We start from the raw sequence: 21,438 nt of genomic DNA on the forward strand, positions 1-21,438 counted from the left end.
AGAGTGGATTTCTGACAGAGTCTGTCCTATGGAACTGTGAAAATGAGCTGGAATAATCAATCAGGACACTTGAGTGCCAAAAAAGCAGAATCCAGGTTTTAGGTAGTCTGGTTTTCCAAAGCACATTGTCTCCTTCCAAGCAGTGGGCTTCTTATCCTTGCGAGAGACCTGGACTGTGTGCTTAAGCTGCCCCCCTTATCTGGGCTTACGTCTGTCAGCAAATAAACAGTAATGACACTGTTGGTTTTTAGTGTACATTTTTCCTTTAACAAGCATTGCTACTGCGTTTGTGGATGAAAGCCCAGCTACCCACATTCTGTCTTTCTGCCAGCTCTTTGTGTTTGGGGAAAGAACTGGTTCTGAAGAAGGCAGCTTAGACATCAGAAAAAAAAATGACACTGGTGATAGAATTGCTTCAGCTGCATTGGAAAAGATCATTCTACCTTGTTTTGAAAGCTACAAGAACAAAGCACTCTTTCCCTCTAATAAGGCCTGTGGCTCCTGCATTCCTCTGCACATCATCACAGAAGGTCAGGCAAGAAAATGCAGTGGTTACTTCTCTGGGTCTTTGATAGTTCTGTCACCTTGGTTTCTAGAAATTGATGAGTCTGGCAGCTCATTAATTTCTGGGCACTTTAAAAGACACTGAACATTTGTTTCAGTGCCCTGTACTTCAAAATCTTTGGTGACTTTTGAAGGTGATTACAAGGAAGATGAGTAGAGATGCTTCACACAGCAGAGTTTTTCAGCTGTTGCTTGCTTTAATAGCAAGAAGACAGTGTCTTTGTACATGAATTCTTTCCTTTTGCAATAAGAAGACAGTGTAAAACTGCCAGCATCTAATTTCTTAAATATTTGGAAGTGATAAAAGTCTGTATGCCCAAGATACCCTCCCTGCTAGTAGTGCTGCAATTGAAAAAGAATTAGAAAATAAAAAGAGAGGTTAACATCTCAAAGCTTGTAGGGCCCTGCTTTTCATCCTGGAATAGCAGCGTGGGAGCTTTGTTTTGGTTTCAAATTCCCAAGGAACTCTCCATTGAGAATGGTCTGCAACTTTGTAAAGTAGCATAACAACTCCCATTTTCTTGTAGCAATGGACAGAGAAACTTCAGAGCTACGCTATTTTCCCTTTTCCCTGAGTGGCTGTTGCTGTTGTTGTTGTTTGTATGTTTGCTTTTTTCAACCATTTTGGTCAGAATTTGCTCTGAACCTATCTTGTAACCTCCATTCTGTGCCGGTAACTTCTGCAACTGCTGCCAATGGGACTTCTGAAAGCTTTAGCTCTTGCTTGGCTCCTTGGAAACATTTTTGGTCAATGGCTACAGTAAAATTGACTCAATCTAAAGGTTACTATTGCTAGATAGTTATGTGTCCAAAGGGAGGATGTGAAGATGTTGCTACTGGACATCCTTTAAGAAAAGGTTAGGTAGCCTTTGGCTGCCTAAAGGGCTGCTGTAAGTAACCCTGCCTTGGGGCAAGGGAAGGAACCTGTGTGCTCACAGGATGACTCCTTGTCATTAACATGCTGTTCTGTGGTTTTGCTGTGTGATGGTTGGGATCAGGCAAGGGTTTCCTGGGCTGTTGGCTCTTCTGACAGCATAATTCAGTGTTACAGTAATGACCATTAAGGCTACATCTCTAACTTGTAAACTAAATGCTCTGAGGGCTCTTTATCAGTTTGAAGAGGGTAAAACCATGGTGTGGACAGAAGAGGTGTGTATGTGAGAGAGAGGGAGGGGAAGACTAAGGGTGTATGTGCATTAGAAAAATGACTTCGCAACTGTTTTGGTTCTGTGCTTCCTGATAGATGGCACCGTATTGCTAGCTCTCTGAACTGCTTGTCATGGGGAGGGAAGAGAGCAGACTATGACAAACAACTAGTGGAAAGTAATTTTTCTTTCTGTCAGTAAAACTGAATAATAGAGCAGCATACAGAAGCATAGCAGAAGCTCCTTTTGTAAGTGGTCAGTTTCTAATGCCTATTTGTCATTTTAATTGAGTAGCACTTTTTTTTAGCATTAACAAAACCCTAAAGATTCTGACTGTGTCCAGGAGAGGCATAGAGAGAGACAAACTGATTAACCTTAATCTTGTCCAGTGTGAAAGATATTATAAATAGTCACTATGATCTCTACTCTTGACTTTTTAATCTGGAATGTTGGGAGCTGAATAGCAATTCTGACCGTGCCAGAATGCTTCTGCAAATCCATATTGGGGTATGTTTTGCAAAGGTTACCTTTGAGCCCCTTCCTGCCAGACCTTTGTAAATCTCTGACCTGCACAGTATCATCTCTGAGCTACATGCAGCAGATGCCAGCGTTGTCTGCTTTTATAATTGTGTAGTAAAAATGTAAGGAACGAGATTATGGATTCCCCAGGTGGTGGAGGGCATATGTTCTGTTTCCCTGAGTTTTGTAGACAAGGTTAGGTCAATGTGGCTTTGTTGAGTTTTGTTTGGGTTGTTGTTTTTTTTTTTTTTTTTTGTTTGATTTGTTTTTTGTTTAGGTTTGGAAGAGGGAGGTTTGGCTTCCTTTGTGTTAGTGTGTTGGTTTGGTCTTGGTGTTGTTTTTGGTGTTTGGGGTTTATTTGTGGGGTCTTTTTTTGTGTGGTTTTTTTTTTTGTTTGTTTGTTTTTGTGTTGGGTTGTTTGTCTTTTAATAATGAAGACTTGAATAACAGCATGGAAGCTACTTCCTAGGACCTACATGGTATCCTTATAAATAGTGTATCATTTCTGTTGGTACATGCCAGAGATCTGTTTCATGTACACTCATTATCACCTGTTACATTACTGTTTAAGAAGCTTTACCAGATAAGCTGGAAGGAGGAAAGAAAATATGTAATGTGTTTCTTGGTCTATTTTGCCGTCTATAGGGGCAACAGGGTCATGGTTTTCATTTCGTTTCCTCTGAATGCTAAAACCCATGTCTTGGCTTGATAGAGACAGTTAAATTGCATTAGTTTAGCTCTCCAGCTGAGCACAGGGATACTTCTTCTCATACAATACAGGAAAACAGTTTTGTTCTTTTCTGAACTCTACCCTAGCCAAAACTAGCACAGACAGAAAAGGGAGATATAAACATTAGAAAGCCTGTGAAACAGATGGTGATTTAACTTGTAAAGTTATTACAGATAGGATGGCAGTCATTCAGACAGAAGATGTGCAAATCATAATAGCTACTCAGGTGCACATGCATGATACGAGCTGTGTTACAGAGCAGGTCAAGCAATCAGTTCTACATTCATATCCTGAGCCTCAGTCATTTTTGTTAGATCACTCTCCTGTGAGCAGCTTATTTCATCAAGGCATGGAAATTTATTCTCAAATAAAGAACGTTTGTTTGGCAAAAGGGGCAGGAAATTCGAACTGGTTTGACCTATTTGTAGATGGCCAAGAAAAAATCACTTTTAGTCTAGTTGGGATATGGTGGTGACTTATTCTTTAAAATACAAATGGCATTTTTAACTTTAGGAAGGTAACAAAAATATTAAAGGTATTTTGATGTGGAAAAGAATATCCCTAATATTTTCCCACTATTCGTTCATGTTTATATAAAGTTCTTTTCATTACAAATATCCTAGTTCACTTTAAAAGCTTTCATATATAGGTATGGACCTGCCCAATATGTGATTCTTTGCAGAATTAGCAGAGTCACGTAGATGAGTCTTAAAGTTCTTTGAATAAAGAAAGAAAAAGAACATTTCTAAATACTGAACCAGGGATAAATTGATGTACCATCATCTTCTTGAAAGTACAGAAAGACTGTGACAGGAACTTTGATCTTTTGCACCATTATTATTATCTCTTTGGAGTGTCAACACTCAAACTGTGTGATGTCAGTGGCAATGTTATCCATTTTTGTGTTGATCACTTTCACAGAGGTATTCAGCAACTGAGGCTATTTCTCAATCCCAGGTCATTTTTGAAGCACTAAATCCTTCATCCCTTTTTTTCTGTGCAACTACCAAAATTTCATCCTACTAAAATGACATTGATCATGCACTCTTAAAACAGAATGTACTTATTTAATACAAAATGTAAAGCAGGTGTGATTATGCATTTTAATATAAAGTTCTGCCTCATTTTAAAAACAGGAAGATTAGCAGTGCTGTCTGTGGTGGAAGAAAAGTAAATTGAATTTAATATCGGGGAGTACTTTACTGACAGTCTTAACAACTCACATATGGTTCCATAAAATTTGTCAGTAGCTGTGGAAGTACTTGCAATCTGGTAAAGTACCACCGTAATAGAAGACTTTGACAAAAAACTACAGAGCTGTCTGCACGTTTTGGAGTAGGAACTATTTTGCCAAGTTTAGGGTCAGAACTGATAGGTGGGAGCATTGTAGTTCCAATCTATTTTTAAGTAGATGATGATCTGAAAAACCTTTAGTAAGACTTAGGTGTGCGGGATATTTGTGCATGCCTGTAACATGAGTATATGCCTTTTCAAAAGCCAGTCTCTGTTACCCTTTGGTTAGTGCTTCTAGATTTAACATATTGCAGATATGTGGAATAACATAATGAAGAATACCTTCTTGGTGTATCTCCCGTTGAGTCACTTTTCCCATGCTATTTTGTTCCCTTATAGACTGTCTATTAAATTGTCAGCTCAGTCACAAAGGAGCAACTTTGTGAACAGTTCTTCTGTGAAGTGCCTTTGTCATATTTCATGGGGCTGAAAGAGCTGAGCATTCAGGAGCTATGGGAGTCTTGCTTGTGCCAAGAATGTCTGGTGACTTGCTACACCAGTCATGAGCAGCAGCTTGAAGCAGTCACCAACCAGAAAATGTTCATCAGCCTAGGAGATGCTCTCTGTCTTTTAAAAGTCATCCATCTCAGCCTGGCCATTTCAGGGACATCTGACCTTACAGGGTCTCCAGAGTTGCCTGGGACTAAGCTTGCAGGGCCAGAACCCATGCCTATAATATTCTGCTCCTCTTGACTTGTGATGACCACTGCTCCTCCTGGCAAGGAGAAGGGAAGCAGAGATAACCAAGTTTCTAGAGTTTTGTGGTGTTTTACGCATTACTGACTGCTCCTTCACAAGGCCAATAAGCATCCACAATATTTCATATCTACCCAGGTATTTTGTAATAATTAATATGTTTAGTTTGTCATGACCCTAACTGCTCAGTGTTGTAATAGATCTTTTCCTTTTGCCAATATGAACCTAACAGTTACGCACTGAGATACCTTAACTACTCTGCTTTACATGGAAATAAACCCAGTAGTGCAGAAATATGAGGAAAAAGGGATAGGGAAAGTCTTTTGGGAGACTACCCTGTGTGTCTGTTGGTAGGAAGGAAGAATTCCTCTGCAAATTAAGCTGGCTGCCATTAGATTTGACACAGTGCTAGATGGTTTGCAATGCAGGTTTGCACACCTCTGCAGAGCAAGCAGAACATTTTACTTGTAGAATCAATTTGCAAGAGCAGATCGGAGAGAATTGGAGAGAAATGGTATAAGGGGGAAACCGAGGGAAGGGTGGTGCAGATAAGGAGGGAGAAGGAATCAGAATATCAAAAAGACAGAAAGAAGAAAAGGATAAAGACAAGCAGGGATAAGAGATATGCAAAGAGGAGCTGAAAAAAAGGGAAGAGGAAGGACAGGCAGACAGAGGAGGTTGTGCTTGAATGCCTGTAGGAGTTACTGAGAAAAGACTCGTGCACAGCAGAAGCAGAGAAAGATGCACGATGGATACGTGTGCTGGGGGAGGGGGAGAGGCAGTGAATACACACAGCAGGAGGGGGAGAGAGATAGATGGCAAACATGCATATAGGAGTGGTGGGGAGGAATAGTGGATGTACACAGCAGGGAGAGAGCAAGTGAGAGAGACACACAGCAGATGCACACAGCAGGGGAGAGAAATGCATAGAACAGGGAGGGGGGAGCAGCACAGGGAAAGTATCAAGAAGCCTCAACAAAATTAAACAATAAAATAATAAGAAATCATAAAATTCATGATTTGAACATTTATCATTATTTAACACAGGAAATCAAGAGACTTTGAAGAGAATTTACATTAGTTAAAAATTTTAAGCACTTCAAATGTTAATAGTGTTTGGTTTGGAATAAGACTATGCTTGATTTAATGAATTCCTCTTTGCATTTGCAGTGAAGCAGATGTCTGCTTTCTGTGTCTGACAGGGGACCCAATCCATTGCTTTTTGACGTCAATAGGACTGTGGCGTTTTCAAGGGCATCTGTTTATCTTGTCAGTGTGGTCTAACCACCCAGCCTCACTTCCCTGCTCTGGTCTTGCACAGGTGAGGAAGGTGGGTGGGAAGTGTCATCACCTAAGCTTAGTGAAAACTTAACAGCTGTCAGATGCTTCTCAGGCCTCTTACGCATGTTTGGGCACCGATCCCCATTAATCAGTGCAGCACACAGTTGAGGAGAGGTTGCTGTGATGTGCCTCTGTGTGCTGCTTGTACAGGTATCTGGCACCAGCTCAAATGGCACAGACAGGGTTAGACCACCTTGATGAGGAGTATAAAGCAGCATAAATAACAGCAGTCAAACCGTAAGGGGTAAGAAACAGTTTGTGAAGGTTTGTTTTGTTTTGTTTGTTTTTTTTTTTTTAATTGGATTAGATGTTACGTATCTTCCAAGTTTCTGTAGAAAATATACAAGAAAGCTCCAACAATTTTTATGAGCATAAATAAACCCCACTGGTATGCATATGGAGGGAACACTGCCATTGAAGAGATTTTGTTATTACAACTGTTCACAAAGTTGCTCCTCTGTGACAGCTGACAATTTAATAGACAGTCTATAAGGGAGCAAAATATCATGGGAAAAGTGACTCAATGGGAGACACTTCTCACTTTTGAAGAGACAATATTGGTACAGCAAAGACATGAGAAACTGAAGGTTGAAGAAACTGTTTCTCAACAAAGCAGTGTTTCCTCAACAGGCGAGGGGGGCTTCCACATGGAAGAAACAAGGTATTGTTGGAAAACTTGGCCTTTCACTACTGCTTTTCTGCATGGAATCACAGGAATGTACTTGAGATGGACAGCAGTGTGGGCTGTTAGGAAAGTCTCTCTCTTCTGAAATTCATTATACCCCCTAAAAAAATTTATTCCCATTGATGTGAGAAAGGCTCTACAGAGCACTGATTGCAGGCTTTTGAAAAGAAAGTTACCAGTATCCAAAATCGTGGGACAAAGTGAGTACAGCCAATATACAGCTTTTGCAGCTTAAGTGAAAAGTGTAACTGGATTGCTCTAAACTGGAAACATGCTAGAACACATGCTCAAAAAGCAGTATGTGCTCTTATTCATATCACCATTTCCCTCCCTTCTGAATTCTTACTTCTTTTAAAAGATCAGAGAGAAAAGATTTATTTTCCTCAAGTTTCATTTAATCTCTGCAATATGTTCTGAGATTGCTGCTGTCCGCCTACAGTGTTAGGGGCTTCATGAAGAGCTGTACTCTCTGGCCAAGCAGACTTAGCAAAAAGGGGAGAAAGTGGGTGGAATATGTGGGTTTCAAGAGAGAAGACGTATACGTCAGACTTCTGTTAAAATGGCAATACTATGGACCATCCTGAGAAAATAGGAAGTCACAGAAGGTTCTGTTTGTCTCTTGTCCAGATTCGGAAGGACCTCACTGCCCATTACCTTATGCCATAGTGAAGTCTGTGTGTGATTTGACAAGTAATGTGGAAAAGTGGGGAGGCAGAGATTCCTGCCATGAGAACATAGCTTTTGTATAAGTGGAACCAGAAATAAATACAGACAAAAGTGTTGCGACTAATGTATTCAATTAGATTTAATGCATCTGGAAGGGTAGTTCAGAGACAAGCTGGCCCTTCTACTTCTGTCTGCACTGGTACCTATTCCAGGGGTCCATTAGTGCTCTTAGTGTAAGTGCTGTACGCGCTTATTGTCTACAAACATACTTTCCTCAGTCTCCTCCTAGCTCACTGTCATGAGTTCCCTCTCCTTTTTCTGAACTGGATGGGTAGGAGGATTTTGCTTAGACACTGCTGTAGTGGCAAGAGGTTTAGTTTGAACTGCTTACATGGCCATCTCCATCCTCAGAGGCTCTGTTCTCTGGTAACATCAGCCCAGGCTTTTCTCGTTTTGTGCCCTCATGATATTTTGAATGCAGCAGAACATTGCTGAGTCATTTGAGTGAATAAAACAAATGCTGATGGATGGGAGTACTCTTGCACATATGTGCAACCATATTTTTGGAATGCTGCTGTGGTCAAGGCAGAAGAATGACCCTTTGCACCAATCTCATGGGCCCTGTGCAAAGCTGCCTGAAACTGAGGGGAAGATGTGTCTTCAAGCTTTTGAATTCTAAAAGTAGTTAAGATACTCATAATGTCTCTTTCCATGTTGCTGTAATAAGTTTTTTCTCCCTTCTTAGGTGCTTTAAATTCCTGCATGATGTTCAAAAGGAAAAATCCTTAGTCCAGGTATTTGAATAGCAGTTGGAAAAAATCTTTGTCTGCATTCCAATAATTCTGTTTTGTAACCAGTGTTGGCCTGGGAAAGCAGGGATTATCATGGACTATTCAAGTGTGACAAGATGAACTGAATCTTATTATCAGAAAAAAACCCCAAACCTAAATTACAAGGGAATCAATAAATGTTGGTGATTTAAAAATCCAGTAGATGCAGCTTCAGAGGACCGGTTGTAAAAGCAAAAGCTGAGCTGAGAGTTTCAGATGGGTGAGAGGTGCTAACTGTGTAAGGCAGACATTGCTGCTAAACAGAGCCAGTGTATGACCATTGTGGTGCCAGGAGCACCATTTGGTTTGGGTACCATGATTGATCTGTAATTCTCTGATGAAATCTTTGCTTTTCATTGTGGTGTTTTGTTTTGTTGTTTTGAAGACATGCTTATATGTTAATAGCACAACCAGGTGTATTGTGAAATACGTTCTACAGCATATGTAAGTTACACCTCATTAAAAAAAAATCTTGCTTATGAAGTAGCTGCTATGAAAATTTAATTCTGGAGGGACAAGCTTTAGAAATACCTGTAAAATAGTAAAACCTTTCTGGTTTTTATCAGCCACTCTATTGAAATTAATTTTATAGAATATAAAATTAGGTGCTGTTTGTTTAACTACTTGAACTATAGGGGTTACATGCCAGATAAAGAAAAGTGTTTTGAATATAAAATAGTTCAAAATTAAGTCATTTTAAAATGAGAATGAATAGTGTGAGAAAAGCTCAGTCCCCTTCAGCTCTGATTAGTGGCTGTGTGATACTTAAAGGGAAAGACTTGAATATTAATATGGTCGGTGTGTCCTATCTTAAATCTATTCTATAAAATTAGACTTAGAGCATAAATCACATCTGATTCTTTTGTTTCATCACATATTCTCTTTCATTGTGTTTTTTTTTTTTTGTCATTTTTTGTTTTTGTTTTGAGGGGTGTGTGTTTTAGTGTGGGTTTTTTTGGTGTGTTTTTTTTAACTTCAGTGTTAGCAGTGTTGTGATTTAAATTATACTTCGTATTCAGACTGAAATTAGAGGACCTTATCTGGATGTTGATTGCAATTTTGCTGATTTTTGTTCAGGACCATGCAATCTGCAGACACTATAGGCTCCTTTTCCTTTCAACAAGCAGAAGAAGTAATACTGAATTCTCAATGAAAGACTGGAGGGAAGAGACAAGAGTGGAAGAGAGCAGAAAGTAAAATGGCAGGTAGGTGAAGAGAACAGTGAAATGCAGCTGAATTTCTGTGCATTTATGCAGCACAAACTGGGACTTATGCAGCAACGTGACAAAAATATCAATTATGACCATATCACTGCAATGTAACTAGAAGGAAAGGCCTGTTTAGCACCTGTGTTTGTTGATATATAGCAATATATTGTATGCCCAGTGTCTTGATTGCAATTACGTGATCAAAGCTGAATTTAGGTAATGTTATAATTGCAAACATATTACAATGACAAAAAAAAATAAATTTATGTATGCTTTCAGACCTGTCTCACTGTCCACATCTCACTTGACAGTTGAAAGCAGTTAGAACATACCATGCAGTTTTTAGAGTTTTATAATATTAAATTCTTAGCAGGTTTTTTTGGTGTATATTCGTATCAGTTAATGATGAAATATGCATAAAATGTATTTTAGTGACCTTATTTTAAAATATTGCTTTGAATCTGTTCATTTTTTTTCTCTCTTAGCCTCCTCTCCCCGCCATATTAGTATTGATTTCAGATTCTGGGACTTTTTTTCTATTCTATTTTATTTTCCTCTCTATATATTCATTGTATTAAATCAGTAAGAGCTATCCTTTTTGACATCTTTGTGTCTAGAGGCTTGACATAAGAGGGCGTGATGGCAGAATTCTTTCTTGCTAGCCCCCACCAACTACTCTCTCCCCCCCCCAATTGATTTTAGAAAATTATTACAATGTTGACTTCCTGAAATACACTAAATATATTAAAAAAAGAAAATATTTAAGCTCTAAGAATTTCATGGTGTCTAGGTGATCCTCATTGTACTGCACTATGATGGTAGCAATCAACTGCAGTTAATATTCCTCATTTTATTACTTACGCTATTAATGTCTCAGATTCAGTTCTGATAAATTCAACTTTCCTTGTTTCCTAAATGTATTTCAGTTTCTTAAATTAGTTAAAAATAAATATGACAGTTACAGATGAGATAATATCTGGCACCGGCATTCTTGAAAAACCACATTATAGTCTTCCAGAAGCCTTAGTACATGAATATGTTGAACACCATGTTGACCGCATTTCTAGCTTCTCAGAGACAACATTCAAGTTAGAAATTTTGGGGAGCATTATGTAATCAGTTTTCTGAACAACTCTTTCTTTAAATTTTCTCCACACTGAAATCCATTTAAAATTGTAACTTTCCTTCTACAAATTGAGTCATATCAAACTGTAGTTGATTAAAATATTGCTTCATTATTGATAAATTTATTTTCTCTGAGGAGACAAAATATGTTTTTTTTGCAGGTGAAGTATATTCCTCTGCTAGAAGCTGCAAAATGGGTCAGCCCAACTGGGAAGATGTAATGTACTGCCTTGTATCTTAATTTTGGTTTTGTTATTAGGTTAACAAATTAAGTAACAGAAATCGACCTTGAGCATACAGTGGCCAGTGAAAACCTATGTAAGAAACAGCCCCCCAGTCCCCAAAACCTCATAATATAATCCAATTAATCAGCAAAGAAAATCCTGACCATGCAAATTGCTTCATTCCTCCTTGGAAAGTCAAGGGCCTTTGCTGCATGACATATTTCATAATCCATCGAGCCACTGCTTTGTCTTCAGTGTCCTGTTTTGCTTTACTATGTTATTAATAGGAAAATACAAGAAATATTTTATTAAATTACAATAATCTGTTGAAAGAAATTCTTCCTACCTGGTTAATGGATACCTACTTGGGTCCTCTCTTGAAAGATACTCTTGAATCTGGACCAAAAAAAACAGTCCCACTGAAGTTCATGGCTCCTATGATATCCTGTGACATTCAACTCTTTAAACTAGATTTGTGTAATAAAAGCAAGTGTTTCTTTTCAGGAGGCTAAAAATGCATTATTACATTAAAAAAAAAAAAAAGGAATTTTTGTGTGTGTTGTGAGAAAAATTAGCTACTCGGAATTACTCTTTACTGTGTCTATTTGTTGATTTATTTACATTATTTTTACATAAGGAAATCCTAACTTAAGAGGCTCCTTATGAGCTGTGAGGTCTCAGGCACCTCTCAGGTAAAGCTGTCATGTCCTGTGTTCTGTGCAGTTTGCTTTTTGCCATTCTATATGCCTTCCAGTCAGGGCAGGTCAGTTTTCTAATTGCAGGGTGAGAAGTCATGGATGCAGCATAAGACATAAGGAATGGGAATAAAGAAGTCAAAACCTGTTAGTATGCCTTTCTAAATCAGTGATTTCAAATTGCATTTGAAATGCTCAGTGATTTATTGTATCAACTGGTTTCACACAAAAGTGTTGGAGAGAATACAGAAAAATCTGAGCATGAAAACATTTTTAGAAGGATAAATCAAAAAAGGCTGAAATTTCTTGTCTTCAAGAAGATGATTTTGATAGTTTTTGTAAGCCTTTTTTTATAATAACGGAATACTTAATAAAACAGTCAGGTCATAAATTGAAAATACTTGAAAAAGTTCTCCAGAGGGCTGCTGTGGTGTAGTATTGAAAAGAAATCAAATGAATAAAATGTGATGTAGTGGGGGATAGTTAACAGCTTTTCAACTTTTGAAGAGGGAAAGATAGTTCTAATTTACTCTGAATTTCAAACTATTTTTTTGTCAAGTTCTTGTCCTTGGTTTAGCTGTAGCAGTCAGTTTTTCTCCTTCTTAGTAGCTGGTGCAGCGCTGTGTTTTGACTTTCAGCCTGGGAACAGAGCTGATAACGCCGATGTTTTTAGTTGTTGCTAAGTAATGCTTACACTGACTAAGGACTTTGTGAGTCTCATGCTCTGCCAGGGACGAGGGGAGGCCGGGAGGAAGCAGAGACAGGGCACCTGACCCAAACTAGCCAAAGAGGTATTCCATACCACAGCACGTCATGCCCAGGGAGGTAACTGGGAGTTACCCGGAAGGGCATGGGCTCTCTTTGGGGGGGTCGAACTAGTTTGGCGGTGGTATTGTATTCTCTTCTCTTGTTATTTTCTCTTATCATTATTATCATTGGTGGTAGCAGTAGTGATTTGTGCTATACCTTAGTTACTGGTCTGTTTCTTATCTCAGCCTGTGGGAGTTACATTCTCTTGATTCTCCTCCTCATCCCTGTGGGATAGGGGAGGCGGGGGGGGGGGGGGGGAGGAATGAAAGAGGGAGAAGAGGAGGGGGGCTGGGGGGTGAGTGGATGAGCTGTGTGGCTCGGTTTGAACCACGACAGTTCTTTTTTGGAATGCGATTATCAACTTATCCCATTATCAAATGGTCGTAAGAAAAAAACAGAAAGTGTACTTAGATGACTTTATATACAAGGGCAGGCTGAACAGAATGAAACGTTAAAGCGTAGAAGAGGTACATACGTGGGAAGTGCTATGGTAGAGGTGAATACAAAGATGATTGCTGCAGAGGGGATAAGTAGGGACTAGCTCTTCACCATCTTCCGTAAGAATCAGGGGAATCCAGTGTAATTATGAGCCAGTAGGCTTAGATGGGGGGAGGAGAAGGGAGGGAACTTAAGCATTTTTTTTTTTTTTCCCCTTAACTACAGAATTTAACTTGTGAAAGGCATCTCTACCAATTTCAGAAGGTTGAAAGTACAGTCTTATTTAAAAAGAGACTGGAAAATCAACAACTGGCTAATGACTAGCTATCACTGACAACGATGTGGACGCAACCTGTGACTTGGGAGATATTATCATAATGTATTAATGGTGGGTATTTTGCACATTCCTCGATGCTAGCAGCTATTGAGATGGGCCACGCATTAGATGCACTAATGTTCTGATCTGTGGTTGCATTTTCTCAATTTCTAATTTGTATATGGCTATATGTACAGAAATCCTCACTTCAATCTGGTTTGCAGAGCTTAGAGAAAAATCAAAATATCACTTGCTGTATCCCTAACAAGATATTCTGCATAAACTATAGGTTGATGTGTGGTTCATTGATACCTGTTTTCTACTTGATAGAGGTGCATTGCAACACCAAGACCAAAAGTATATAGTGTTTTGATGCTAAATTGAGTGGGTATAATAACATTAACAGTTGTTCTTGCTCTGAAAAATACTTTAGGGTGTGATGAGGAGGAATGTTTTGAAAAATTAGCTTTCTGTATCTTAAAGGGGGCTTACATTAAAACTTCTAGTGGTGATTACACTCCCGTTGCATTCTGCCTGACTTCTGTTGATTGCATTATTAAGTGATGATTGAACCTCTGGAATTGTTATAATGTATGTACTGTTGGTGCATGACATGGTGGAAAGCAGTGTCCTTCTACCTCCCAGTTCAGGACTGAGCAAATAAATGCACTGTGCAGTTTTGAGTAAATACTTGCACTCTGTTAATGAATTTATGTCTCTGCAATTTACTTAAACAACTCTGGTTGCTTCCAACACTTTGCCTCTTCTCTTCAAAATTATTTGGCAAAAGAATGCTTTCTCTTCTCTGGCAAGTGGTGCTCACCAACCTATACAACCTGTCATTTTCTGAGAGCCCCGCTGGGGAGCAGTTAGAATGGAAGCCTGTCATTTAGGGGCCTCCTGGACATTTGGGCTACAAATAAAAGAAAGGTGCGGTTTATTTGCATTGTATTTTATTTTAAACTAACAGTTTGTTGCCTTATTTAAACAAAAATACTTACTAAATTATTTTAAAATGTACTTATTTAAATGTAAAATGTAAAAATGTTACTAAGGCAGTTCATGTATAGATTCAAGTACAACAGTCTGAAAAAGTACATGTTATAAAGAGAAAGTATTATCTAGTGTAGAAACAGTAAATAAAAAAATAATTATTTGTATATGGATCTGACCCTTCAGTAAAATATACGCTATTGTAAAATGTTGTTGAATTTATACTTTTGAAGAATCTAAAAGCTTAAGGAGTCACCTTTTGGGTGCACATAACAAATAATACAGTTGTCTGCCACATATTACTTCAGTTTGGCAGCAAAGCCAAAGATTATGGGCTTGTCTACTTGAATCAGCTGAACACTAAGGCTTACACTGAATTTTCAGCACATTCTTATATTTCATTGGCTTCTGAACTGAAAGCGAAACATATGCGTATGTGGTTTGCTGAGTAGTGGTGAACCCAAAGATTCTTGAATGCTTTTGTGCTTTTAGGCCTAAATTGAGAAGTGTATCTGGAATGTAGGATGTTTCAAGGAGAGTCAAATATGTTACTGGTTTGACAGATCTGAAATTCAACTTGTTTTTAGCATAGCAGCGTGGTTTTGTTGGGGCGGTCTACTTTGACTTGTAGAGTTTTAAACTTGTATAAAGATGCTCTTTTATGCTTTTTCTTTTAAAAAGAAAATCAAACAGATTTAAAGAAAACCCACACCCCAAAACTGAGAAAAGAAAGAACAACTCTTGCATAACTCTTAATGGAAGAGCTGTGCTTTGTTCCAAGGTTTAAAAGGAAAATTGAAACAAAAGAAGGACCAGTTAATAGAATATAGGATGTTTAAGTAAGATGAAGTCAATTTTCATCTATGATGAAAATACACACTGTCTAGCAAGCATAGTCTGAAGAAGACATAATAACTAATAACTTATCTGCACCTGGGTTATTAGGATAAATCTGCAGAAAAAGATACGTGTATAATGGAAGCTTCAAAAGCTGCAAATATGATGTGATAAATGATTCAAAGTACAACACATTAGCCTAGATTTTAATGTTTCTAGAATGAATGAAACAATACGTCTATATGCCAAAGCCATATTATCATAAACATATTTGCCAAAATATAAGACGTAAATTACACTTAAATTTAGTAACCTGTGATGGTATGCTTGAATGTATCTTTGTGATTAAATGTGAACAATTGGTCCTTTAAGGTAAAGGTCTGTGTATGTGTGATTAATCAGATTGAAATGACAGGGCGGACGGCTCATGCCATGCCTAGTTATCAGAATGATTGATTTCAGTCGATGCTGCTGGATGAAAAAATATCTGTTAATAACTACAGCTGCAAAACTCCTGATGTCACTGATAGCACAAATCACTTCTCACGTTCTGTATTATCTGGCTCATTTGCAGATACGGAGCATACAAACTGATCCATTGGAACGCAAAATTATAACATACAGATTTATGCAGGAGGGATGACTGCAAAGTGTGTTGCGTGAGTAGTGTAAGAAGCTGAAAATTGCTGCTGTTGTAGCTGTCATAGACACGTTATTCTTTGGTATGTGTGGAGTTTTTGCTGTCAGGCTTTTATCCTGTAGATTGTTTGTGCTGTACCTCTCTTCCTGCTTAAAATAGAAAATCAGTCACTGAACCTGGATGCTATTAAGTATTCTTAGAATAGTTCTTAACTAACTTGGTTGATTTGCTCTTTCTGAAGAAAGAACATTTAGTTGTTTATTACAGGCTCTGAACAAACATGTTGTTCCAAAATCAACAAATGAGATTATAAATTGCATTGCATCAACAGAATTGTTTACTGTAGGTATATTCCTTGCCATATAATATTTATCTGTTTAGCTGGTATGTCTTTATTTCGAGAGATCTGGAGCTTATCTTCATCAAACATTGTGTCTTATCTGCATTTTGCAGTTATTAACAGGGAATGTGGGCGTCTTATGGACCTCAGAGGAGGAGGGGGACAACAAATAATCTTATGTGTTTGTAGGATCTGCTTTTCTTGCATTCTGTCTGTTTACTACTGTGTGTAAGTCTGCCCTTCCCATTTGTATGGCTTCCTTTTCTCCCCCTTCCCATTTGTTCAAGGTGCTTAGCACCCAAAGGTGGAATAAGCCACTTTTTTTATTATTATTATTTTTTTCCTAGCCTCTCATGTCCATGAACTACAGAGCAAACACAGGTCTGAGAGAAGTGCAAATCCTTTTGCGTCAATGTTAACTGGTTCTTCCCCTTCCCCACTAATTCACCCTTTGTTGTTCTAAATCCAGCCTCTTACCCAGCCTTTCTCTACTAGCCTTTTGTCTGCCATTCCACACTGGCCTAAACCAACATATTTCATATACCTCCAAACACAAAAATGCACATTCTTGTAGTCCCCTGCTGCTGCAGAATTCACAAATGCATCCATTTTCAGGAAGCACATACAGTGGTGATCTGAAATGCTGGGGTTCTTGCTTTCTTGGAATGATAAAATTGGCCTTTCATCTTTCAAGCTTCCCCTTTCTGCTTTGTAGGCAAGTTCTTCAGCTTCAAAAATGTTCATCTAAAGAACCCCAGACTTGTTGAATACGTATGTTAGTTTGTCATGCTGCTGTTTAGTTATGGCTGGTATTCTGCAGAAGACCCTAGTGTGGTCACAGTGTGGTCACAATGTGGTCACATAAGCCTCAACATCTTATGGATATAAATGATAAGGAAAAAAACATTAAGTTACAAGAAAGCAGAAATGATTCTTGCTTAGTAGGATATTAAAGCATTACTGTCATTATTATTTGTTCTTATTTCTCCAGAGGACCTCAGACTTGATTATGATTCCATTGTGGTAAGCGCCTCTATCAATCACAGGGAGATCAAGTCCTTGCCTAAAGATGTGCATATAAAGATACCCCATACAGCAGCATACCCTGAAGGAGCTTAATGGTAATTTCATAGGTGCCAAATATATTAACATGAGTTCAGGTAGACTGGTATGTTTCTGAAGTCTGATGTATTTCAAGATTAAAACTTCTGTTTACCTATTTTAATTATTCCTCTTATTCTCCCAGGAATAGCTGTGATGTAGAAATGAGAGACTTGCCTGTCTTTCAGATCTGCAACCTTCTGAACTTCGGATATTGCCCTTCTATATGTTGAGAAGGGATGTGTGGGAATTCTGTGTTAGATGCCTTCATACAAGAAATGGAAAACTGGGGATGAATCCTTGCCACTGCTGCACTTAGGAATTTACAAATGAATCATCTCTTATTCTAAAAGTAATGACATTGTAGATAATAAACTTTTACTATTCAGAATGGAACCAGTTACCCTCTAAATGCCTAATTAGTTTGAAATGCTGCTGGCCACAGATACCTACAATTTACATTCACTTGCTTTCCTTTCTTACAAATAATGAACATTTCACTAAGCTGCAAACATGCTTTTGTTTTCTGTTCAAGGAAAAGAATAAGAGCTGGATTTAAGCATGCTCGTGTGTGAGGGATTCTCGTGTGTTCAGCATTTGATTTGTTTGCAGTAAGAACTAAGAATATATGTTTAAAATACTGGTATTTGTACTTATGTGTGAGAAGAATACCAGCCATGAAAGAATCTGAACTAAGAGGAGGAGACAGGAGTTTTTTGCTTCATTCTTTTACTAACATCAGTATGCTATTGATTTGGCCATAAATTGAGTGAAGATGCACCACCTAAGGAATTTTAGATAGAAGGTCACAGTTTAACACCCAGTGCAGGGCATACTTACGCATCTGTTCCATTTCACAGGGCTTCCGCTCCATCTCCAGGCAGAGCTGCAGGACTCTTCATGTATAAATAAATAACCTGGTGTAAGACAGATTATGTTCCTCAGATATCAATCACTGGTAAATATCATGTTTCTACTCACGAAGTAAGAATAGTAAATGGAAACTCATGAAGATTTCAGGTTGCCATTATATTTACAGTCCTGGACTCACTGCTGAGAATTATTGGATGTCTTTGCCTCTGAATATGGGCTGAAAGCTTCAGTGGGATACTCATTCCTTGCTTGCCTCTCAGACTTTCAAATCAGCATTAATCTTGGTTCTTATAACCCTACCTCTGAATCACTGTAAATAATGCAAAAAGCTACCAGATCTTCGCCAGTTAAGCTCAATAAGAAACAAAACCCCAAACACAGCCTTTCCTGATTCTGTATCTGGCAAATGGTTTGGGCCAAAGTGAGTATTGTGTGAGTATTTTGAGTATTGTGTGATTACAGGAACTGATTGCACTGGGGGAAAACAGGAGAAAATATGACAAGAAATCTTTGAAGTGCCTTCTAGTAGCTGCATGATGAAAGGACAATCGTTTCATTCCCCTTCCTTCTACCTGGCCATTACCTCTTTTTCTGTCAGCAGTCAGACATCCCCCATTTCCAGCTGCAAGTAATACATCCCTGTATGTGCTGATGTCAAGAGACAGGGTTGGTTCAACCCTGGATTATTGCCATCTTTCTGTGGCAGTGACTCCAGTTTCTTCACAGTCTGTGTGCTTCCCTCACCAGCCCCTCTTCTTCACTGGCTGAAACAGAGGTGAGAGATCGTTTACAAAATTCAGGAACTCTGCATTGGAGACTGTTGGTGTTTTAAAAGAAACCACATTTGGGTGTTCTGAGCCTAAACTCTGATATTTTCCAATATAGATACAGCTGCTGATTCATTGCTTATGAATTTTGGCATATTAAAAAATAATTCCAGTCATGTTTCAATCTTTTTTCTTATTAGATTCCATTCTGTTTATTTTTAGAGGAGAAAAATATAGTCGGAATATATACATTCTTTGTTTTTCCTTGTTCAGTATATCAGCAGATTAGCCTGTGATCATTTTTAATAAACAGAATAAGAAGGAACTCAAAGCTTGCTAAATATTTGGGGGTTTTAATCATTGTGGTAATAGGGATGCATTTAGGTGGATAGGTGTGGATATTTGTTAACCTTTTCCTTCTTGACATAACTGCTCTTATTTTAGGGTTAGATTTTTTTGTTCTGTAGCATCCTCATTTAATAATGAAAAGACACTCACAAACAAAAGTAGCCCAGCCATGGAACAGTATCAGCAGAGCCAAAGCCATCTCAGCCAAAATGGCAACTAAGGGGTACACAGCACTTCATTAATCTGGTTTGGTCCAGGTACCCTGGAAGTAGGCCTAAGGAAAATCATCGCAACTTGGCATAGCTAGCTTTATCCTTCATGAGCTTTAGTGTGGAACAGATGTATGTTAAGGGATGATTATTTTCAACTTGAGTACAAGGAGTATGATTTATTTTTTTTTTTAAGTCCTCCTTTTAATTCCATTTTAACTTACAGCCACCAAAAATTTAATTTCATCTTGTCTCTTCTTGACAAGAATTTGTGTTTTCTTTAGTAATGTTCTACTCCATACAGCATCACAGTTAGCACATCATGGGCTTCGTGACAGTAGGCCTCTTGAATATTCTGAGAAGATTGCTTCAAGTGACACTATTAGTTTCTATTACAGAGTAAATGATTTCCAGATAAGAAGAGATTTGGCTTACCACAAGAAATGTACAGCGTTTTCAAATGTAGAAACTGGAAGCTTATTTTTGCTACTTGTATGAAACAGTCACCTAGGAGAAAGCCATTTATGAACTGAGAAAGGGAGGTAGAGACTTTTTAGAGGTATTTTCAGCCAATTTTGATTCTCTTTAATTATCTTAGGTATTCTCAAGCATTTTTTTTTTCTGGTGGATTCATATTTCAGCCAGTATTTCTGACAATCTATTTTATGCTTCATTGACCACTAGGTTTGAAATTCTAGCCCATATTGGCACAGTAGTGCCAAATTTGTAGTGATAAATGGATAACTTTTTTGTTTTAAATAGGTGTCTGTTGTTTAATTTGAGATCTCTAATTTTTTTTTTTTCAGTTCATTAGTTCTGCTATTTTTCTGTCTAGGAAAAAGTGATCAAAAGAGACAGAGGGATCAAGGTGGGATATTGCTTTAGACTTGTTCATACCAAATAAAATAAGAAGAAATGGATTGTGCAGGAAGGGTAAATGTACTCATATCATGTGCTCATTTTTCTCTAACAGAATGAATTTGCCGAATTTATTTATTTATTTTTTTTTACTGAGAAATGAAAGATCATATTTTTCATGGTGATAGTTTTTTTCTCTACCAACATTGCTACTCTTCAGAACCTATTTAAAATGTGCAACCTGTAATTCATAATTGGGTAGTATGCTTGCTAATAACATTTTCATAAATTTCTTGAATTTCAACAGAATGGTAGTTTTGCTAAATTATAACCTCCTCTACTAAAAGCGGTAACACCTCCTATCGTTTAAATATGCTGTACTATGCAATTATAAAGAGGAGGAAGCTGAAGAGGAGATTAAACACTGAGAAAATGCTTCTATTTTAGTATGTTCTCTGTTGTTCTTTATCCATTTTACAGTAAACCACATTTCCTCATAAATGGACCCTGAATCCAAAGAGTTAGTCAGACTTCTACAAAAGTTTACTTTTCATATTGCTCATGTAAGGTGTTCCTGTTCTCGGTCTTGAAAATCTTATAGGGCTTTTTTTTTTTTTTTTTTTTTTTTCCTCACCCTAAACCTCTCCTCATATCCTCATTTCAAAACTGAAATATTTCAATAAATTCTAACAAACAAGCAAACGGAATCTTCTTACACTTTCCTGCAAAAAAATCTTTCAGGCAGCAACTGAGTAACGCCAATTCATTGTGTAAAATCTGTCTGTCTGATCAGTAGATACTTCAGGTGTATACTGAATCTTAGATAAGGAAATCTATATAGTCTATACATAGAAACTCCTTGACTAGGAGTTTGAAGTCTTCCAAGGACAATTTTTAAAGAAAAAAAAAATAAAAAATGATGAGAAACTTGTTAGCTGTCTTGTCATGTGGCTGCTTTAGCTACTATAGCTTGGATTTTTAAAATTTTCATATAACTGTAATTATATTTTATACCTAAATAAAATATGATTCATATTATTATCTTTCTTCAGATTTTTTAGAAATATTCTTATGTTTTTCTATGCTGTAATAGCTGTGAGAGACTGCCTTCTATATAGGCTGCAATTAAATAAAGAGGACAGAATGAGATTACAGTATGTCAAGAGGGCAAAGAAGGGAATTGCCTA

The 21,438-nt window shown here is 37.8% G+C and overlaps 1 long non-coding RNA gene across 6 annotated transcripts in view; it reads left to right on the forward strand.

The window, feature by feature from the left end:
• The window catches only part of LOC136007136 (uncharacterized), a 110,259-nt gene extending 91,202 nt beyond the window's left edge, over positions 1-19,057 (forward strand). For 3 of the 6 annotated variants that reach the window (XR_010609494.1, XR_010609497.1, XR_010609496.1), the window contains 6 exons: positions 8,385-8,433; positions 9,547-9,674; positions 13,195-13,357; positions 15,690-15,774; positions 17,087-17,216; positions 17,342-19,057. This is a non-coding gene — a long non-coding RNA (uncharacterized LOC136007136). Of the gene's footprint in view, positions 1-6,151; positions 6,269-8,384; positions 8,434-9,546; positions 9,675-13,194; positions 13,358-15,689; positions 15,784-17,086; positions 17,217-17,341 lie in introns of those variants that run through there. The other 3 variants (XR_010609499.1, XR_010609495.1, XR_010609498.1) reach the window with 3 other exon arrangements.
• Positions 19,058-21,438: the final 2,381 nt, after the last annotated feature.

This window comes from Lathamus discolor, chromosome 1, assembly GCF_037157495.1.
Source record: "Lathamus discolor isolate bLatDis1 chromosome 1, bLatDis1.hap1, whole genome shotgun sequence".
Taxonomy (NCBI): Eukaryota; Metazoa; Chordata; class Aves; order Psittaciformes; family Psittacidae; genus Lathamus; species Lathamus discolor.